The sequence below is a fragment of the Trichosurus vulpecula genome, chromosome 1, assembly GCF_011100635.1.
Source record: "Trichosurus vulpecula isolate mTriVul1 chromosome 1, mTriVul1.pri, whole genome shotgun sequence".
In the NCBI taxonomy this organism is placed as follows: Eukaryota; Metazoa; Chordata; class Mammalia; order Diprotodontia; family Phalangeridae; genus Trichosurus; species Trichosurus vulpecula.
In genome coordinates, this window is record NC_050573.1 from 305231467 (window position 1) to 305251238 (window position 19772).

Sequence of the window (19772 nt, forward strand, 5' to 3'; positions counted from 1 at the left end):
TGGTTATTAGCTGCATCTCTCCCACTATACATATCATAGGACTTTATACTTATCCCAAATAAATCCCATCTTACAAACTTAAATTCATTTTTTCTGTAAGATGTTTTATGTATTCTCTTATCCAATTTATTATCTCTTCCTCTTTGCTTTGAATCATCCACAAATTTGATAGTCATACTATCTATGTATGCTTTTTGAGCTGAATATAGCCTGCCTAGGAGCGTAGGCTACAAACTTAAAAATAAGATTTGTCTGGAATGAAAAAATGTAGTAATATGTATTTATAGTATTACATATTTTATGCATCTAAGGTTATGGATTTAAGGCCAAATCAAATTTGATCAAGAAAAAGAGGTAAATGCCACATATATTAAGACTAATATGCTATTTTCTGGTTTCTAAGAAAAATGAAAGTAATACAAATAATAAAAATTTCAAGTATCCTGTATTTTCCAGAGAAAGCAGCCATATAAGTCCAAAGATTAATAAATACAGAAAGAACATTCACCTTGGTAAAAATGAGAGCTTATACCATGATGTGTAATTCAAAGGAAAACTTCACATTATTGCCAAGATTATCTGGATATAGGAAATCATGTGGAGCTTGACTAAGAAGACTGCTTTGGAATGCTATGAAATGTTCACATGCCTCTTTTAACAAAGAAGTCTAAATGGATTTAGTCAGACAGCTTGCTGCTTGTATTTATGTTACATGGCATGCTATTTTCAGAATATCTTTACAAGTTCTAGAGGGTTTTTTCCCACATCAAACATGAACATAAAATAATGCTTTGTCTCACTTATATATCATGTGATTTCAAGCAATTCTAGCTGCTACTGAATTTTCTTTCCTTTAGCTACTGTATCAAGGCAATGATGTATCCATCTATTTCTTTTGCCATGTGTAATGCCTAAAGTCCCTCCCTATAACTCTGCAATATCTGGGATTCATTACTTCAGCCACAACTATGCCCCATTAAAGCACAGGTATGTTATGGGGAAGATTGTTTCATTAAAGCCAGTGGTTGTTTGAAATATTATTCAGCTATTTTTAATATTGGGGAGGAGAAATGTTTCCAAATAGACTTGTAAGAGTAAACAGTCTCTCATGTGCCTCTAATTTGAACTTTTTTTCATATTTTGAAGTGACATTTACGGAATGAACATCTGAGGCTGTGGATTGTATGATTTTCTCTTTGTCTTGTATCATAACTTTCTTCCAAATCTGGTTTTATTATTAACTAGAAAGAGGAGCTAGGGAGAAAAAGCTTTCAATCAAAGGAAAATAGAAAGTTTTCTTAGTGAACCAATACTTTGTACAACTACTATTACTGTGTTTGAATTCAAAGATAACATAACTACTGGTGATTGCTATCCATCTGAGAGAACTCCTAGAAGAGTGATCAATGGCCTATAGAAACATCTGCACATTTATAAATAAAGATGATACCTTCATTTGAGACTGTCATTACCACCTACATAGCCTGTCACCTTTTGGTTTTCTATAATAATCTGTGCTTGGGGAAAAGAAAAATCTAATTCTTATTGCTTCATGCTACAATACCGTTGTAGTGCCATCATCATCATCATCATCATCATCATCATCATCATCATCATAATAGTGGTTGTTGTTACTAATATTGCCCATCATTATTGTTTAGAATTTGGGGTTTGAACCTAGGATTTATTGCTATAAGGAATGCCTAATAAGGAAACTTCCCTACCCTTGCAATCTTCATTTAAATATCATCCCTGTTACTTGCTGGCTGTGTGACCCTGGGGTAGGCACTTGACCTCTCTGAGCCCAAATTTTCTTATCTATAAAATGGAGCTAAGAGTAAAACTTACCTCGAAGGGTTGTTGGGAAGCTCAAATGAGATAATGCATGTTAAGAACTTTGTACACTTTAAGGCAATATATAAATGTTAGCTGTTATTAGCAATCAGGAAATTAGTCAACAGCAATAATAAGCACTTACTTAAGTACCAGGCAGTGTACTGAGTGCTGGGAATACAAAGAAAGACACATACAAAAAAACAAAAGCAAATAAACTATATGTGTATATATTATATGCATATACTACTACTACTACTAGTAGTAGTAGTACGAGCTTCTTTAAGTCAATTAAATTCTATCAGTGAAAAGCATACTTTCATAGGTCCAAGGGATAAGTCCAATCTCTATCACAGTTCCTTTTGCCATTATGATAACATATGCATTATAGAATAACATATACAATATTATATAATAATGGGAATCAACTCAACACAGGAGAGACCTCAAAAGTCATCAAATTCATAATGAGCAGGAATTTCTTCCAGAGTAATACCCAAATGTGGTCATCTATCAGCCCACTTAAAGATTTGCTGTGATAGAAAACTGTCACTTTAATTTTGTTTTTTAATAACTTTCATTTTCTTATTTCCATAAATCCTAAGTCTGACTCTTTTCAACATCCAGCCATTTTTTCTGATTCTGCACTAGAATAATAAGCAAAACAAAGCTAATCCTGCTTCCTTCTGGTAGCCTTTCAAATATTTGAGGACAGTTATAATTCTCCAACTAAATCTTGTCTTATACATCATCAACATACTTGATTCCTTCAAATTATTCTCGGATGACGTAGTTTATAGCTCTTTCACTGTCCCAGACATCCTGTTGATAGGCTCTGCCTCAGTATATAAATGTGTGTGTGTGTGTGTGTGTGTGTGTGTGTGTGTGTGCAACCTGTTACTTATTTTATCTATGTAGGGAGCTTCTAGCATTATATGAATCTTCTACAACTAGTGCACATGAGCTAGACTATATATACTCACAAAGAAGTACCTGGCACTGAAAGATAAAATGGCTTATCTATAGCTATGCTACTAGTCTGTATAAGGAGCAAGACTTGAACCCAGGTTTTCCAAATTCCAAGGCCAGTTAACCATTTTCTGGGCCACTGTGGGACCTCTCTACCTCATCATAATGCTACTTAAAATTTGGCACCCAAAATGGAATTCAATATTCCCTCGTATCTGAATGTGTACAAAGTGTGACTAGGTTTTGAAGAATTCTTAACATTTTGTTAATAGTATAGAAAATGTTTTTTTTTCTAGAAAGTATCTAATAAATATGAGGTTAATTAAGGGAATACAACTTGATATAAAAAAAAATTCTGACTTCAGCTCACTGGACTCATACCAAACTACTATGCATGAAGCTTTAGAGTCTAGTATAATACACCGGAGGCAGTGTGGTGCAGTGGACAGACAATTGACTTTGAAGTGAAGAAAACATGGATTCATATACCACTTCTGACACATGCTAGTTGTGTACCCTTGGCAAGTTATTTAGCCTATAATTATCTCCATGGAACTCTCTAAGACAATAAACTGCAAAGCAATTGCCAATATGAATCTGTAAGGGGAATTTCCTCATTGTGTGTTTTCTAAGTAATTCTAGTCATGGGTCCAAACTACAAAAAACCAGCAATGAAATGCAAAATCTAATAATTGGATGCATGTGCTTGTGTGTGTATGTATGTGTGTATATATATATATATATATATATATATATACACATATATATGTATATACACACATACATATATGCATATGCATTTGTATTTATATGTACTTGTATACTACCTATATATGTATATATGTATATATGTATACAAGATAATCTACAACTTTATGTTTGCATGACAAAATCAAATTTATAACCTTATCCTCCACGTTTATCATTATTCTATAACTGAACTTATAGGACCACTAGTAAATCACATTACATCTGTGTGTGTGTGTGTGTGTGTGTGTGTGTGTGTGTGTGTATTCCCTAATCTTTAATCTTATGCTTTTAGGAAAATAGGCATGGTAGAAAAGGAATATTTTCAGGAAAGTGTTTGGTAAAGTCAATCATGCTATCCTTGTGTACAAAATGCAGACATGTGGGCTAAATAATACTATGGGTTAGGTGGATTTGGAAACTAGTTAAATGACTACACTTGAAGACTAGTCATGAGTAGCTCACTGTCAACTTAGAAGGCCATCTGTAGTGGAATGACTGAAGTATGATCTGTTTTTGACCATGTGCTACTTAACCCCTTTTTTCTGCATCAATTAACAAATAAACATGTGTGAAGTACTTTCTATATGCTGGTCACCGTCCTAGTCACTGAGGTTGCCAATACAAAGTGAGACAGTTCCTGCCCTTAAGGAGTTTATATGTTTCTGGTCAACTGCACAATTAGGTAAATAACGAACGTAAATAAATGCCAAGTAATTTCATGGGGGTAGAGACTAACAACTGGGGGAAATTGGGAAAGGCTGAGGTGATAGCTGAACAGAGCTTGAAGAAAGTTAAGGGTTCCCAGAGGCAGAGAGGAAGAGGAGGGAAAGCATTCCAGACATGGAAATGTACGAAGTCTTAGAGGGAGGAGACTGAATGTCTCATACGGGAAATAGCAAGTAGACCAGTTGGCTAAGGCATAGTGTCAAAAGAGTATTCTGTTATCAGTTTTGAAAGGTACATTGGAGCTAGGATTTGAAGAATTTCGAATGCCAAATTTCGTAGTTGGAATTTTTCCTAGAGGAGATAGGGGAGCCATAGTGACATGAATGAAGCCATAGTAGATATATTTGTCTGATTTATAGATGGCATGGAGTTTAAAGAATCCCTATTACATTGGATGACAGATCATAGGATTATAGCTTTAGAGTTGGAAGGGTCATCTTACCCAACCACCTAATTTTCAAATGAGGAAACTGAAGCATGTAAAGATGAAGTGACTTTCTTAAGGTCACACAACTAACACAGGAATGCACAGCAATCAAACCCTGATTCTTATACCTCCAGATCATCCAGCCTCCAAAAAGGTCTTGCTAAACTTTATTAATGGGCCAAATCAAATGAGATGAAATTGAATAGGAATAAATACCTTGCTCAACACTAGCTTAAAAAAAATCAACTTCACAAGTACGGGGTGGGAACATATGGCCAGATAACACTTTGAATGAGAATGATCTTGGAATTCTAATTCTAATTTGGTGGCCAAAGAAAGGTAATGCTTACCTAGACAACTTTAAATGGTGTCCAAAATGAAAACCATAGGGATATTAATTGTTCCATTAAATTCAGACTTCGTCAGATAAATCTGGAATATTATGTTTCATTCTGGATATGGTATTTTAAAAAGCTTATAGACAAGTTAGAGCATGTCAAGAAGATAACCAGGATGGTAAGAGGAGTGAAGAGCATGTTATCTGAAGATCGGTCCAAGGTAGTAGATTTTTTAGCCTGAGGAAGAGATGAATTAGTGTAGACATGATAATAATCCTCAAATATTTGGCTTGTGGAAGATACATTAGATTTTTTCTTCCTGCCCCTAGATACTAGAATTTACAGAGAGGCAAATTAGGCCTGATGGGAAAAACAAAACAAAACAAACCTTTCACAAGAGTTATCTGAAAGTGGATCAGGCTGTTTTAGGGGCTTAGTCACATATAGGCCATGGGTTGGATGTGATGGTACACACTGGGGTGAAGAAGAAGGCCAGTGGTAAGGGTATGCTAGTACATCCGATTTATTCTCTATGCATGTTTACCATCAGGATAGGGAGAGAGAGTTCCCACTGGCCAGAGATTTTTAAATAAGGATTATGTAACCACTTGTTGGGGATATTGTAGAGGGAATTATTGAATAGGCTGGATGGGTTCTAAGGATTCTTCAATTTCTTAGATTTTGTGAAAATGATGCCTGTATTTTTTTTTTGTTATTAAAAACTAATCAGTTTTCAGATTTAGTGATAGGATAGCCTATGCTTTTAAATAAGTTTTTGAAGGAAGGGTATAATGCAAGGAAAAGATGAAAAAAGTTTTGTAAGACTTTAAATTCAATGATGATATAAAGATTTCAAGAGCCCTCTAAACCACAATCAGTTATCCAAAGTGATACAATTGCTGTTTGCACTTCTACCTTCTTCTGACTCTGCTACAGTAATTTCTGTGGCTAACTTGGAAAGGTGGACATTTAGGGGAGCACTAACTGGATAACTGCCAGCAGGACATTTTCTTAAAACTTGTATTGCAAATTCAGAAATGTAAATGAGTTTGTTTTCTAAATTATCTCTTATTTTGATCTTATTAAAAATCAACTCATATTTTTTGACCCAAGTCTAATACTACTCAGAATTTGATGACTCCAGAGGCACATTTGCATGACCATTAACCAGAAGAAACATATGTCTACTATATACCCTATAGAGTATAGCATCACATAATATTCTAAGACAGAAAGTGTGGGTCTAAAAAGAGCTGCAGGGCCAGCTAGGTGGAGCAGTGAATAGAGCACCAGCCCAGGAGTTGGGAGGACCTGAGTTCAAATCTGGCTTCAGACACTTGACACTTGCTAGCTGTCTGACCTTGGGCAAGTCGCTTAACTCCCAACTGCCTTGCCTTCAAATTGCATAAGAGCCATACGCACTTAACACTTAGGAGTCTGATTATCCTTGTTCTGGAATGTCCTTATGCCCAGCTCTCTAAGACATGGTAGATATTTCTTCCCTCAAAATTTTAACTAACAACTTTCACATTATTGTATCGTGTCCCTTTTATGCTTTCCCATTATTTTAGCATGAAAAAGCAGCGTGCATAATTTACTTGTAACTAAAGAATTTATAGTACAAATGCAAAAGCTCTCTTTTTAGAGTCTTTGGAGTCATTAAAGCAGCCACCTTTAAGAGCTATTTCCATTCCAACCAGAACTGAATGTAGTGTGGGAACACTGTAATGGAGAAAGCACAAGGCACTTGAGATGCTACATGGTTAAGGTTTGATGAATATAGAATAGACGTATTGAAATTTCCTTTGAGCAATTTTATCAGTTTTCCCATGCCCAAATGAACTGCATTTTTAGTAGACTCTATTTGTTAAAAAGAATAAGACAACAGCTGCAGATTTTTCAACAGACTATTACATATTATGGAATATGAGAAAGAAATCTCCAAGCACGATATTGAAAGAGCTGTTGTATTTTCTGAGAGAATAGAAAAACCTATTTGTTTATTCCCAGAGGAAATTTTCTATTGACTATCCAATTGGTATAGGACTATTTATTAGTTATTCATGGGATGATAAAGTTCCCTCAGCTGGCATGCTCTTTCCTTCTCCTCTTCATCCTGCTCTCCCCTTTACTTCTCCCACTATTTCTTACCCTTAACTGCTGCCTAATTTTGTCCACGCTAGGCTTTTGTTATTAGTTATGTCAGATGGTGAGAGGAGGTGGAAATTCGTTCATCTATTCTGTTGCTTGTTAACCCTTTAACACATTGTTGGTGTTGTAATTTTGTTGGGAGAAGTCTGGAAAAGGGAATGTAAATAATACATAGGCTTTGGAATTGTGTTTATATCTCAATTACTGGAAGTATCATTTTCCCCTAATACCATTGGTGGTTAAGGGTTTGCTATTTTAAGCATGAAGAAGGGCAATTTTGTGTTTCATTCACAATATGATAAGGAAGTCACTAGGTAACATTCACTAAAAGGAAAGTATAGTCTGCAGAATACGGTGCTGCTCTAAGTCAGCAATTTCATAATTAGAAATTTATTAAGATAATTTTCAAGAAAAATGGTCTCCAGTTTTATTGAATGGTCTTCTATGTCATAGAACACTTTAGTTTTTCTTAGGAACCTATCATTTTAGATTTGAGAATTAGCTATCCTTGATTTTAGGATTGTACCTAGCCTACTACCAAATGGACTTGAGGAAGCTTACTACTTTCAGTAGGCAAGTAATTTGAAAAAAAAGCTTCCTGTGGAAGTTTTTGAAAGCTAGGTGATTTGAAAAACCTAATTTTCAAAATGGTTAAGTGCCATTTAGAGTTGTGGTATTTATTTTTGCATTCTCCTTTCTGGTCTCTCACTTCATGACATCTGGTAAACTTTACTGATAATCAAGGCTGAATAACTTATAACATCTACAATCAGTATGTAATCAGATCTGATGAAAAAAACATTCATGCATTTCTGTGTATATTTTTAAAATGCACTATTTTAAGCCTTGCTATTTAGGACCTGAGCCTGTAGCTCTTAAATAGGCATCACTCCTTTAGATGCCAGTGGCCCTGTAATAAACAGGACCAGTGGCCTTCAAAATTAAAGCTTTAGTCACAGTAATGTCCTTCACAGTGCAACTTCCATTTTCTATTTTTTGGCTTTTCTGTCTTCATGCCAATAATAGTTTGGGATCCCCTGTTGATATTTCTAGATCAAATACATTTATCATAAGAAGGACCATTTCTTCTTTCTTGGCATCCAAAATGTTTCTAAATGAAAATTAATTGCTTTTCATAAAAAGGGACATTTTACAAGAATGTGTAATCATATTAGAATAATGACTAGCTGAACTAATTGAAATTAAATGTGATACTGTGTGTTCCATATGATGTGGCCAGGGAACTAGGTTTGCATGTTAAAAGTGCAATTTCAATTCTTGCTGAGCGGGTTCGGAAGTCTCAAAATAATTAGTTCTGTCAAATAATTAATTTTGTTGACAAGAAAAGTTGAGCATATACAACATCACATACAAGTAATTATAATTATTTAGAATGACAAGATGATGGGAAACAAAAATCATCAATTTTGACTGCCAACAATGATCAACCTGAGGTTCCTTCAGTGCTTCTAAGACATGTTTTTCATAACCTTGACTATAAGGTACAAGAAATATCATCATCGTCATGGTATTTGTCACCTCTTGGCAGCATCACCTCTTGATTAATTTCTAAAATGGAAGGTTTTCAGTATGTAGAATAGTGGAATGTTTATAAAACATTGAAAATCATTAGCAATTCTTTCTAAATCCATTAGCTTATGGACCACATTGGAAATGGTTAATACCTAGTACATGTTCATTTTAAGATTCTTTAAAAATTGTAACTTTATCATATCTGAAATAGTTTTGTTCTCTTTGCACTCATATTTTGATTACTGAATGCTGTTTTGTGGTGTATCTCGTTTGGTGCACTTTCATTAAGAACCTACTTTAAACTTTAAATTTATATAAGGAGACTTACTTAAATTAGGTCATTCTTCAAACAATCATTGGTATTGCATGTATATGCATTTGTTTGAGTTTGAAAAATAAACAGTAATGTAACAAGAAGGAAAGTGATTTCCCCTAAATGTATGATAAAATTTATTTGACATTATTAAAATACTAGCCAGATTTACTTCGAGAACTGATTTTGCCATTGAAAGCTTTGTTTATTCATTTTTGGAGTGATAGATACAATTCCTTGCTATTTGACACTATGCGTGCCAGAATCCACATATGCATAACTCTTACCAAATACTGCATTCTTTTTGTGTCAGTACAGTGTTATAATAGTGCATTCTAGTATCCTGATTTCTCTTTGTTTTTCATCTATTACCCCTTAATGAAGACTACTCAACAATAGTACACTCCAGTTCAAAGGGTTAGAATGATACCTGTTTCAGTATGAGAAAAAAATAATTTATGTAGAACAGAATTCCTTTTAAATGGAATTTAAATTCCATTTGAACAAGAATAGTTAGCTACTAGCCAAATACAGGAGGTCCCAAAAGGGATAGTACAATCTTAAGATCTAGTGGTTTAAAATGTCACTAAGACTTCTGGTATACATTGTACATTAAAGATTTCTCTACACCTATGCTACCTTCAAGTCTTGTAGAATTGTCTTAAGGTACAGAAAGGTTAAATGACTTTTGTGGGGTCGGAATAAACTAGAAAGTCTCAGTGACAGAATATTTTGAACTCAGGTCTTTCTGCTTCCAGGCTCTGTACTATGTTCCTGAGTACCACATAATTAGCCAGTCTGCCTCTCTTTGATTGTTACTAGTGAACCCAAAAAGCTTCTCTATGAGTTATTTCAATAAGGCAGTGTGGTGGCATCAGTTGTAAAGACAAAATAATAACAAAAATCTGCAAGCCCTTTATTCGTAGCAAACCTGTGAGGTAGGCAGGTCGGGTAGTATTATCCCTCAATGAGATTCAGTGGTACACAGTGACTTGCCCAAGGTCCTAAGCCTCTCAAGTATCAGAGCTGAAATTCAAGACCTGGTTTTCAGATTTCTTTCTTTGTTATATACCACGCTATGTTTTGTTGCCCTGACAGTAGGCAGCTATTTTAATATACAATGAAAATAATATTTTAATGCCACTAAAATATTGATTGGAGAAAGCAGATAACCAAAATATAAGTTAACTGTGATATTGATATTTTATTTAATGTGTTTTTTTCACATGATTTAAATTATATATTTACATAAGTCCATGGAATGGTGAGACACAGAATTGGAAGCTTTTGTTTATTCATGCTTTCGTTTATTCAACAAACATTGATTAAGTATTCATTGCATCCATAGTCCTGTGCTAGGTTCTGAGATAACAGATCTCTTCTTGGAGGTAAGTAGGTGGCATAGAGGATAGAGTTCTGGGAATGGAGTCAAGAAGGCCTGAATTTAAATTCAGCCTCAGATACACTATCTGTGTGACCCTGAGCAAGTTCCATAGATCTGCTTCAATACCCTCAGTTGTAAAATACAGATAGTAATAGCATCTACCTCCCAGGGTTGTTATAAGGATCAATTGAGATAAAATCTGTACTTAGCATGGTATCTGGCAAATAGTAGTATATAGATGTTCACTATTATTATCATCTTGGGTTTATATCTATTAAATAGGCCTACTTAATTGCTGGAGATTTTTAATGATTTTTAAATTTTTTCTTTCTCTTAAGACTTCTATATATGAACTATATCATCCAATATGTGATATATATTATAAAAAAAACAGTGCTCCAATTGGGTAAAAAATGTTATCACATTCTTTGGGTGATAGTTTTTATGATCTTAAAAAATTAAAATTATGATCTTCTTAGTTATTTTAGTGAAGAATTATATTCAGACTTCTGGATGTTATCTCCTTGGTGTTATTTTGTGTACCTCTCTGTTCATCTTTTCTAGAAAATGTGGAACTTTTCATGTATAATAATATTTATGATGGACTCTCAGATTAGAATATCTTTTATCATTGTTGTAATTTTGACACTGCTTCTGTGACTGTTTTCTATCATCAACCCAATGATAATTATAATACTTTACAAAGTAATTACACATTTATGCAGGTTTAAGTTATATTAGTTACATGAAGTGAAATGCACACTAAAATAATTTGACCTATGCAAAAGTAATTTGATATTTAGTGTTGCCAAATTTCATTACTTTGAATTAAGAATCCTCTTAAGACTTAAATAAAAACAGCATTTCTCTCATTGTCATAATAGACTAATTCTCCCTTTAATTTGACTTTTGTCTAGAAGTGTTTATAGATTACGAGTATATTCAATCTACCAACAGATTTTTTTCTTTGACACTTTTGACAGATGTTTATACCCACTTGCACATAGATGATTTTTAATCAATGACTTGAGCTCCGTTATAAATAAAATTTTGTCTACTGCAAAAGCATTGTGATTAGATTGCTTTCTACTTTATCCAGCCTGTTCATCAAATGCCTAGGTTACCGCATAATTGGTACTTATTCAAAGGGGTAGAAAGTGATCTTACTAATTCTTAATCTAAAGACTGTCAATAATGATATTAAGTCGCGTTGAAATAGCATTTAAAGACAGTGCAGATATTATCATTCTCATCACACAGCAGAGGAAATTGAAAATTTAAAAAGTTTAACCAACTTGCTTATACTAAGCAGCAGAACCAAGACTTCAACATAGCTCTTCTGACTCCAAATACAGGGTGCTTTTTCTACATGAAGGAATCATAAGAATGGTCTCAACTTAAGCAGACTATTTAGTTTTGTTTGCATAATGACACCAGTGGTTGAGCCTGATGGGAAAGCTGCTATCTGTTTGAAAGTTTTTAGTCTGAAATATGAGGTTTCTAGGTTTCAAAAGTAAATTTTAAAAGTAGGAATTTTTGGATTGTACAAGTTAAGAGATGATGATGATGGAATTTGTAGCTCATTAGTAGCTTTGGCCTGTGTAGTTTATGTTTTCTGAAAGCTGTGTGTTTTGTGCGAGTTCTCTTTCCTACCTTCCACTTAACCCCTCAAAAGATATTTTGATAGAAATATGAAGATACTGTCCCCAGTGTCTAGGCAAGTTTTGGACCCCATGCTGCTGTTATGGATTATTCTACTGTAATACTCTTATCAGGGGAAAAGGCTGTGGGGGTGTAAGGAAAGAAGGAATACCTCTAATGCATTGTTAAATCAGATGTTTTGTTGTTGTTGTTGTTGTTTTGCTTTAATGATTGAATTGGGCTGGATTTGGTTAAATTGATTTGGATCATTGAACCAATGATTCATTGATTGTTTTATGAGGTAGGCTTGAATTATATGTAGTATTGATTACTGTGTTTTGGAATAATCAAGATAGAGAGGTATAAAGTATAAAGCATGCATTTGGATCCTTATGCCATGGAACACTAAATCTCAACAAATGCAAAGTATTTATAAGCCAGGCTTATAAGACCAACTGAATGTATGTGCCATGGAGGCTTCCTTTTCCCTCCATTGACCAATCACATCCTTGGACTCAGAAAGTTCCTGTGGATACATATCTGAGGACTAGCAAATGGCTTTTGTGTCTGTTGCAGGCAATTTTTATCTTACAATTTAATTTATATTTTTTACTGTAATTATAATCTGATACCAGTAAATTTATTCATTTGCTGGAGATTTTTTTTGGTTTTGTTTTGCTTTGTTTTTGGTTCTAACAGCTGACTTCCCCATCTCTTTCCTCAAAGTATGTGTGTAGTGAAATGTAAATGTCTATGTATTCTAAGAAATATATTTCATTACACACATATACACACTTGATAAAAAAAAAACTAGACTGCCAGTTCTGAGACTTTAACTACATTGTTATTTCTTTTTGAAGTAGGCATACTAAGGAATATTCCATTGAGCTGGTACATGACAGTAGATTAATGGTTGATATTACTAGGACTCTGCAGTGACTAATTTAAATAAAAACTTATTAACTCAATGCATTACAATTTATACATGCATGTTGCTAATGTTGCAAAAGTAATTCATTCAGAGAAAAATCTTAGAAAATTCAGTGAGAATGCTTGAAGAGGTCTTAAGCACATGAAACACTTGTCAGATTTTTTTTCCTCACTAGAATCTCATTTCACATTTTATTTGTGTTCAGAAATACTGAAGTTTTTTATATGAAAATTGGAGACACAAGGTGAACTAAGATATGAAAAGAGTGCATCTTTATTTCTATGCCCTATCCTTACTCTAGTGAGAATGATATGAGAATATCCACATAGTACCATGCACCTGTATTATAGTTGATGCAGCCAGGTGGTGCAGTGAATAGAGTGCCAGTACTGGAGTCAGGAAGACCTGGGTTCAAGTGTGGTCTCCAAATACTTACTGTAATGGTAAGAAGATGGGACTTTTTTTTTTACTGTTTTCTCTTTTAGAATGCTAAGACAATAAAGTGCCTTTAATGAGTCTTGCATTTTTTTGAATAGGGCAAGTAAAGAGGGACCTTTTGTTGTCTTTCGTTTTGGAGTGCTTCTCAGCACTGAGGCGGTCGGTGTCTTTCAGTCTTGCCTTGTCGAATCAAGAGTCATTCATTAGAAACAATGTATATGATGTGGTGCTAGTGATTAAAGATTTTTCCCACACCCCTTTTGCTAAGTAAGCACTGAGCCCTCAGGGCCCTGAACAGGGTATATGAGCTCTGAGGTTGGCGGTTGGCCTTTGGGAGTACACTCATTGGAAGAGTGTTGATGACAAGACTCTGGGTAGCTGTTGAAACACCCCGGCTTTGAAAGCCCAGAACTTGGTGTTTCTCTCTCTCTGATAACTATGTATGTGATGTCTTGATCAGACAAAAGCCTGTCTGTTGATCTGTTTATATTTTCTCTGTTTGTATTTGCTCTGAAGTTCAGGGTGCTGACCTTTTCCCCCTGAACTACTAAGTGAATGATATATATGTTTGTGTGCGTGTGTGTGTGTGTGTGTGTGTGTTAACCCCTTAAAATTGCTTTCCTTAGAAAAGCAGATCAAAGAACCTGTGCAAGCATCCCTCCTGTATGCTCTTGTTGGTCTTGTTATTAGTCTTTCACCTCCACAGCAGCTGCTAGCAACATTATTGTTATGCTTACTAGTTACATGACTCTCAATGAATCACCATACTTCAGGCTGCCTCAATATGGCACCTACATCCTTTGTTGTGAAGATCAAATGAGATAATAATTTTAAAGCACTTAGAATAGGGACTGGCACGTAGTAGGCACTGGATGTTTATTCCTCTTCTCCTTCCCCTTCCCCCACTTGAATAATCTGTGACCATATTGATTTGGAACTTCCCTCCAGCAATAGGGATTGCAATTCATCCATGCTTGTTCATCTTGTGTAACTTGTGCATATTCTCCCATAAGTTTATCACAGAGGGGTCCGCTGAATTTACTGGAAGCCTTCCTCACTTTCTCTTGATATTCTAAGGGTACTAGTGGTGGGCAATGTCTTTCTACTTGTCATTCTTAGCCCTTAATGTAAGACCAGCCAATTTTCTTTTCCTATCATGGAATTCCTCAATGGCCTCTTTTTATTCTTGACCTTCTTTAAGTTCCTCTGTATCATTAAATACTAAAACCTACAGGAGAAGCTGAGCTGCCTTTGGGCATCTAAAATATTAAAATTTGTGGCTAAATATATCTTGGATATTTACTGTAAAGTTCATTTTAAAGGCTCATGATAGGAAGAATTCTTACAAAGTTTTCAATCCAGATGTCTTAGTACGTGCCAGTCTTGCTTTCTTGCTAGAAACACAGTCTATCAGAGTTAGCAATGTATCAGTGCATTTCAAGATGCCACCTTTAATACACTATATTGTGCATGATGTAGATTTGGGCAACCATGGAGATTACCTTTTTTCTCCAAAGAGTTAAATTCATTTAGTGCTTACTTGTTATTCTCCACCCTATCCTTTCGTTCCTCCCCTCCTTCCCATTTGTAATTTGAGTTGTTAGGTTTAGGAAGAAAGGAAGTTTCTATGGAAGGAGCTATCTTTGGGGCTACCTGCCTGTTCTCATTAAGCTGGACTTCAATTCATTATTTTTTAGAACACAACATAAAGCTATCATTTCGGTAGACTACTATTGCATGGAATATAATTCAAGACAAGTTGCTTTCTACTCTTGGTTTTTATTTAAATATGATCTTAGTTTTCTCACCCTGACATTTGTTTTCCAATAAAGGAAGTTTTAAGTCTAATAAAGAAGTTTGTACTCATCTTTGTAAGTCAATTAAGGCATTGTATCAAAACATTGTAACTCTTATTATGTTATCTAATTAGCATGGCTGTCTGTGAACTTATATAATACAGACAAGATTAGTTACATCCTTGTATTAATAACAAGAGAAACTATATAAGGTTTCCCCAAAACTTTGACCTTTATAGCTTCATCTAAACTCTTAAAGAAATGCTAGAGATTTTTATGGCAAATTGATTGTTGTCTTTAAGTATTTTTCACCCTACAAAAGTAATTGGCTTAAGAGTAAAATCTGCATAGAATTACCCTACTCATATAAAATTGCTGGTGATTCTGCTCTGGGAAGGATTTCCTTTATCAGCTAACTTCTGTGTTTGTGAAATTTTTTGTTAGTCAATCATAAGATAATCTATTCAGATGTAAAAGTGATATTAGAGGTTAATTAGTCCAATATACACCTATTACATACGTGTAATAAGTGTATATTAGAAATAAGGAAATTGAGGTCCAGAAAGATTGTTATACACACAGTTCACACAGATGATAAGTTTCAGAGGTAAACATGCAGGTCATTATACTTTGTGGTAGGCACAAACTTCAGTCAGTCAGTAAGAAGATATTAAGTGCATATTGTGGGCCGGGTAGCATGGTGGCTCAATGGATAGAGTGCTGGGCCTGGAGTCAGGAAGACTTGAGTTCAAATTTGACCTCAGACACTTGCTAGCCTGTGATCCTGGGCAAGTCACTTAACCTTTGTTTGCCTTAATCCACTGGAGAAGGAGATGGTAAGCCACTCTAGTTCCTTTACCAGGAAAACCCCAAGGACAGTATGGCTCACAGGGATGTTCTTAAAAGTAGGACACCACTGAATGGATTAAAAAACAACAAAAACCAAATGGACCAGCCTTTGTCCTAAGTATTAGGGATAAAAAGGAAGACAAAAGACAGTCCTAGCTTTTAAGAAGTTCAGAATCTAATAGGGAAAACAAGGAAGCAAGTGAGCATTTATTGAGTCCTTGCTGTGTGCTATGTGTTGGGGATAAAAATACAAAGGAATAGGCAGGCATTGCCTAAAGGAGCCTACATTTGAATGTGGAAAGAAAACACACAAAAGGGACCTTTGCAGGGGTGAGGCAGAGAAGAGAGAGAATGAAAGTACCTAGCATAGGAGATGGTCTTAAAGTCCAGAAAGTCCAGAACTGGAATGGAAGAAGAATAAAGGCGGGCTGGGCTCCCTTCCATAAAATGAAGGCTTCAGGAGGAACTCCAAAATGGGGAAAGAAGGCAGGCCTCAGGGATGGTAGACTACTCCAGGAAAAGGAGGCCCCAGGCACTGAGGGAAGTCCCAAGAAAAACCAGATGTCAAGAAGGCATGATTTTGAAGTGCAAAAGTCAAGAACATGTCCAGGAGGAGAATGAAGAAGAAAAACAACATGCAAACATACAGACAAGACATATGCAGGATAGATTGGAGAAAATCAACAGAAGAAAAGCACTAAAGTCAGGTAAAGGGGTACAACATTACTGGAGGGAGGTGGAACATTTAATGAGGATTTGCAAGCACTTGAGTTTTGGGGAGTAGATACTAGCTCCATAAAAACATTGAAGTTTTTAATTTAAGATAAAACATGCATATCAGGAATGTGCAAATATTGTTTGCCCCAGGAGGTAACAAATGTAAAGAAGCATGCAGTTATTGCCAGCAAAATGTAAGCTCCTTGAGGATAGGGACTTCTTTAGGTTTTTTTTTGTTGTTGTTGTTTTTTGCCTTTGTATTCTCACTACATAGCCAATACCTGGCACATGCCAGGTAAATGATTTTTTAAAAATTTATTTAAAATTTAATAAATGAAAAGACTATAACTTCTAGCAAAAATTCTAAATATATAGATGCACATGCATTCCTGAAAAGAAAATTTTATTTTATTACAATTTAGTGTCTTTCCTAAGTATCATAGAGTCTAACTGACATGTCCTTCCAGTTCCAAAATCTAAATATGAGAATTAAAATAAGCAGTGGTTTGGGGTGCAGAGAGGGTGCGAGTTTGAGAGATTGAAGTTCAGTGAGTGGCAGGATAGGAAGAGCAAGGTAAATGTGGCCTGGCAAGAGAAGAAAAGTTTGAGATGTGGCCTTGCCTGGACTTAGGAGACTAACAAAACAAGATAGAACCGGTCCTGGCAGAAGCAAGAGAGAGAGGGGGCCAGTCAATCTCTGATTGTTTTCTAACTCTTTGTCCGACTTCTGTTGAAAATGGAGTTTCTTTTATTAGCATATTTGTAGTCTGCTTCCCTGCATATTAGAGACAAAATCATACATTAAGCTCTACACCAAATCTGACAGTGATTTGGGGAATGGCATCAGTTTTCAAATATGAAAGACTGGATCATTTAGAATCCAAACCCTATTAAGCACCTAAGCCAAACACAAAGTACACTGCTATCCCCTTACCTGTTGTACTAAGTAGAACTAGTATTGAGAATGATAACAAGATTACACGTTAATATATCTTAGAGAGATAACATGGTAAAAAGGAAAGGGTGATAGACTTGGAGTTAGGAGAGACTTGAGTTCAGATATTGCCCTTGACACTTATTAGCTGTGTGACCAGGGATGCTCAATCTCTTCAATCTGTAGGTTTTCTGTAGAAAGTAGAATTTAAGCTGGGGTTTGAAGGAATCCAGGTAAACCAAGAGGTAGAGATGAGGAGAGAGCATGAGAATAGCCAGGTTGTAATCCAACAATATCTAGTATATATCAGACACTTAATAAATGCTTGCAATTACTGACTTCTTGATCATTATCGACTGATATTTTGTTAACTTCTAGCTCTTTGGAGTCATAATGGATGTTTGCATGAGGCTTCAAGTAGAGCGCTATAATTACATATTATTACCTTTGTGGCACCCCTTCTGCAACTAGCACGTTCCCAGTAGAGGACTGGGTTGCTCAGAAGGTGACCACTGCCTTAAGTTCCAGAGGAACCTGTGAGTTCACACTCTTGAAACTGTAGCTCTCAAGTCATCAATGGCCTAATTTCCTTCAGTACAGCCAGTAGATACAATTAGGTGAAAACAAAGGCATTTACTAAGATATCATAATAAAAATTGATTAGACCAAGCGGTTAAGAGTTGAACTACAGAGAGGAACAGGTTCAGGGAGCGCAGCTGAGTAACTTGCCTAGCAGAGATGCTCTCCGCTACACAGGGGAAAGCAGCATGAGAACACCATGAAACAAAATATGCGTATCTAGCTGCAGGGGTGTGTAAATTGCCTTGGACACATATTATCTCATGTATGTAACTCACTACCAGCGTACTCTAAGTCTGTGCTCCCTCTTCCCACTGATGCTGTGTGTACTTGGGCGAGAGTTCATGCCAGGTTTTTAAAATTTCTTTTGGAGGGGAAAGGGGGTGATATTTTAGTACTCGACACTCTTGCAGTATCCTCAGTTGCTTCTCCCATCTGATTGGAAGGCTGGAGAGTGGGGCAAAAAGTCCTCCCAAAGCGTCCCTTAGCAGAGAGCTCAAAATTTCCAGCCATTGTTTAATTTCCCACCAGCTGCTCCACTTGGTTTCAACTCCACAATTATCATGCCCCAGAAATGGATACCCTCTGGCACCCGTCCCCTTTCAGTTTCATGTATTGCCTTCCCCCATTAGATTGTACAGATACCACAAAACTTAATGCAATGTTCTATATTTTTCATAAGTCAAAGAAAAAAATTTGAAATACAAATGCAAAAATGGGTTGAGTCCTACTCTACAGGATTTTCTATTCTGTTAAATTATATTAACATCTTTTTAACAAAAATAAACCTTTGTATACAGTAACAGCAATATTGTTTTAAGAAAAAACTTTGAGTGAATAAGTTATTTTGACTATTATAAATGCCCAAATTAAATATAAAGAACATATGAAGAAAGTCACCATCTGCATCTAGAGAAAGAACTGACAAAAGTATGTATAGAATAATTTTACATATATATGTATATATACATATACACACACCTATTTGTGTCTAATGGTAGCCATAATTGTGTTATATATTTGAAAGTAATACCAAGTTCTACATAAAAGATTTGCAGTTTCATGTGCAATCATCTTTTTTTATTGTGTTGTTATGGAAATGCTTGTTTTATTCCATAAATTAAAAATAAAAATCTAAAAATAAGCCTTTGTCCCACATTACTTACAAAACTCTCTTTACAAATGGTTTCATTGCCCAGGCTATTTTGATCAAAAATTTTTTGGAACCAAATTGTTGGAAACTCTCAGTGAGGAAACTCCCTTTTTCAGTGCAGATTAGGAATGCTATAGTTTTAGAGAGTTGTCTGGGGCCCTGAGACATTAAGTTTCTTGCCCTAGTCATTGACATTATGTGTTAGAAGCAGAATATGAACATGTGTCTTCATGACTGTGAACTCAACTCTCTGTCGATCATGCAAACCTGCCTCTTAATAACTATCAGAAAAAGAGTTTTTTTCAATAAT